Source organism: Tupaia chinensis, unplaced genomic scaffold (genome assembly GCF_000334495.1).
Source record: "Tupaia chinensis unplaced genomic scaffold, TupChi_1.0 Scaffold000568_1, whole genome shotgun sequence".
In the NCBI taxonomy this organism is placed as follows: domain Eukaryota; kingdom Metazoa; phylum Chordata; class Mammalia; order Scandentia; family Tupaiidae; genus Tupaia; species Tupaia belangeri.
In genome coordinates this window covers 2397840-2401059 of record NW_006160082.1, presented here as the reverse complement: position 1 = coordinate 2401059, position 3220 = coordinate 2397840, and positions in this window count along the sequence as shown.

The following is a 3220-nucleotide window of genomic DNA, read 5'->3' as shown; positions in this document are numbered from 1 at the left end:
GTCAGAGAGTAGACCGGCACTCCCCAAAGGATTCTCATGCTACAATTTAACCCGATGCAGTCAGCCTGGGTCACGGACATACATGTGTGCCTGGACATACATATGTGCCTGGCATGTACAGAGAGGAGAAAGGGTGGTAGGACACGAACCCAAGATCCTTCCATGTGGGTCTGGTTGTGTTATCACTGCGCCACCATCCAGCCACAAGCAGGTGTATCATTTTGAGAGATCCCTCAGGCATTCTGATGATACAAGGGGCTGCCTCTCCTCAGGCCACCCTGAGAATCACACTGAAAATGACTGGATGCAAACGCTGTTTCATAGTGGCCCTGTCTTCTATTTCGTTTCAAACACTACCCAATTTGGCCAATTTCCTGGCTCATCAGATTTGTTTCTGAGTAACTTTAGCTCTTCCTCCCAAACGCATCTCCTCAAATATTGATTTGTTGTCACAGTTTTGAAGGTGATCCCAATAGCAGGAAAGGAGAAGGCTGTGACGGTGGCCTAAATCTCCAATCTTGAGGTGATCCCTTTGAGAAGCCTCGTTAGGAGGAATTTATCCAACCAGATGGGCTCATGACCTCACAGTAATATGGAGACCACAGGAGGACAGAGACAAAGCGTGAGCGCTCTAAGGGACAGACGTTAGTGGATGAGGTGTGGGGACCAGCAGCAGGGTAGTGTCTGAGGCCACCTCTATGGAGGTTACTGCTGCCATTGCAACCTGCAGACAGGGCACTTAAACAATGGAGCCACCATGAAAGAAACCAGAAAAACTGCTGAGAACATCGTCTTTCTACTCCCCCAGAAGGGTGACTGGTACCTGCGATCTATTGCTTGTTCTAGCTCTCCCCTTCCCCCAGGGGTATGCGCATAAAGTAGGTTGGGTAGGTGCTTGGGTGATGGAAGGGGATGATCTTAGGGTTAGGAGTGGTATCACAAGAAACCCTCAGGACCTGGGAGAGGCTGGCAGACCCCAGCTGGAAAGCACAGTTCACACGATTGACAACTTTCAAACAAAAGACATGCTGTGTCCTAAGCATGAGCTCTAAGGCCGTTGGTGGGAGGCCAGCCAACAGTTTTTTAAGCCAGAGCTGGAATTCCTGAGATCCTCAGGTGAGCCCCGGCCTCGGTCTGTGCATTCATGTATTTGCAGAGAGGCATGTGGTTTTCCGCCCAAATGATAGCATGCGCTAGGATGCATGTAGTAAGTGGAACCGAGCCCCTACAACCAGACTGCAAAAAAATGCACACACACCCCACTGCAGGTAAGAAATATACGTGACTTTACTGGTCAGCATTTGCATATGGAGACGCAGTGCACACAATACTACATGGTGTTTTTCTTCAATTGATGCAACTCAGTAATTTTTATTGCAACTGGAAGACAATACATCACAGAAACTTTATGGTAGGTCTGGGGAAAAGTGTTATTTACAATAAATGATGAAATAGTTTGTCTTTGGCAATATGATTACATATGAAGAATGCAAAATGCAAGTATGGATGCCTCCAAAGCAACACCATCATGTCCCTACGGTTCGGCGGATCATGTCTGCCTCCACACTGCTGTAGGTTAACACAGACACAACTGAACATCACTTTCTTTCTCCTTTATGGTTCTCCCTTTCTATTCATGATATTGGCAGTTTCATACAGAAAATACAGAAAAAAAAATTGGCTTCTGAAAAATTATTACTCTTGTAAATTATTTTGGCCATGTAGGTCTATTGAACGGCAAGGTCAGACAACCCTAAGCATCAATAGTAAACCTCTTGGTTTTCTGATTGCTTTATCATTTTTTTTTCCCTGTAAAACAAAAACAAAACTCAGAAATGTGACAGAATCAGAGTATAAAAAAATGTACAAGTGTCTATGCTTCCCAGACACATACGGGTACTTGTTTTCTCCACGTGTTCACCATGGCAGTATAAGCAGTGAGTGTGAATGACACAGCATGAAACTAGGTCCTGAATCAGCTATGAGCTTAGATGGCCTCAACGTAGACTCAAGAAATGGTGAACATGAAAAGAACTGAATGCATGCTACGTTTCCTCTAAAAAAGGAGGGGAGTGAAGTGGGTTAAGGAACTCAGGCCACAGTCATGAAAGGATGAGATACAATTTCTAGAGTTGATAGGTTCACCATATCGAAGTCTTTGAGAATCCAATATGGAATATCAATTATTTGCAAAAGGCGGAGAAGGCAAGTCTCTCCACTTTTGCAAATGAAATACAGTGCAAAACACTGTTGTATATATTCCAAATAAATAGCCTCGATTTCAACGCTAACAAAACAACAGGAAGGGTATGTGTGAGCATCTCCCGGTAAGTCAGAAATGGGCTTCCACGTAGGTCTGATTTCGGAAGCACGAGGGCAAGATGCAAGCACCATAGACACATCGGTTTCGGCCGTGAAAAGATGGATCATTGAAAAAGATTGTGTTTTCCTTCCTTAATTTTTGGTCAGTGAAGCTAGCACTTGTTTGCTGAACTGTGGAAGAATAGCAAGGTCACACACATTATTCATGATAAAGCAACCGAGTTGACGAGTCTGTGCTTAATTCAAGAATACCAGTAGGAAAGAGAAAACACAAGGCATTGGCCACCATCGCTGGTGCACTCTCCAAGGAAGAAGGGTCAACAGGTGAGTCACAAAGGTAGGCAGAGCTGTACAGAACACTGAATGCCATGTGTAAATCCTCATGAACTCCAGAAACAGGAACACCACACAATGTATATACTTTGATTTACACGTTCCGTTACGAAGAGGAAAGAAAGGGAAAAAAAAAAAAAAAAAGACACCATTACAACTTTGTAACTGTGTTAACTGCGATATAAACCAAAGTCCAGAGTTTGGCAAGTAACTAAAAGAGGGTTATCACAGGTTATATAGCAAAAGTGTTGATGTATATTATATATAGTAGTATAAATAATAAAAAAGTATTATTTAAATTAGATCACAGTGCTGCATCACGTGCATAACAGTGTTTGATAGAGTATTGGTGGGCTGGGACCTATGACACTCAGGACTTCACTGTCAACACTGGTAAGTCACAATCAAGAGGGGACACAGAGTTCCAATGTTTTCTTTTGGTGGCAAAAATCCTGAAGATGAAAGAAAAATACTTCTCTACAGAAACATAAAAATAAATCGCAACATCTGGGCAGCTGTGATCCACCAGAAAGAAATGAGTCCCAACCTGAATAAAGTTAACAGG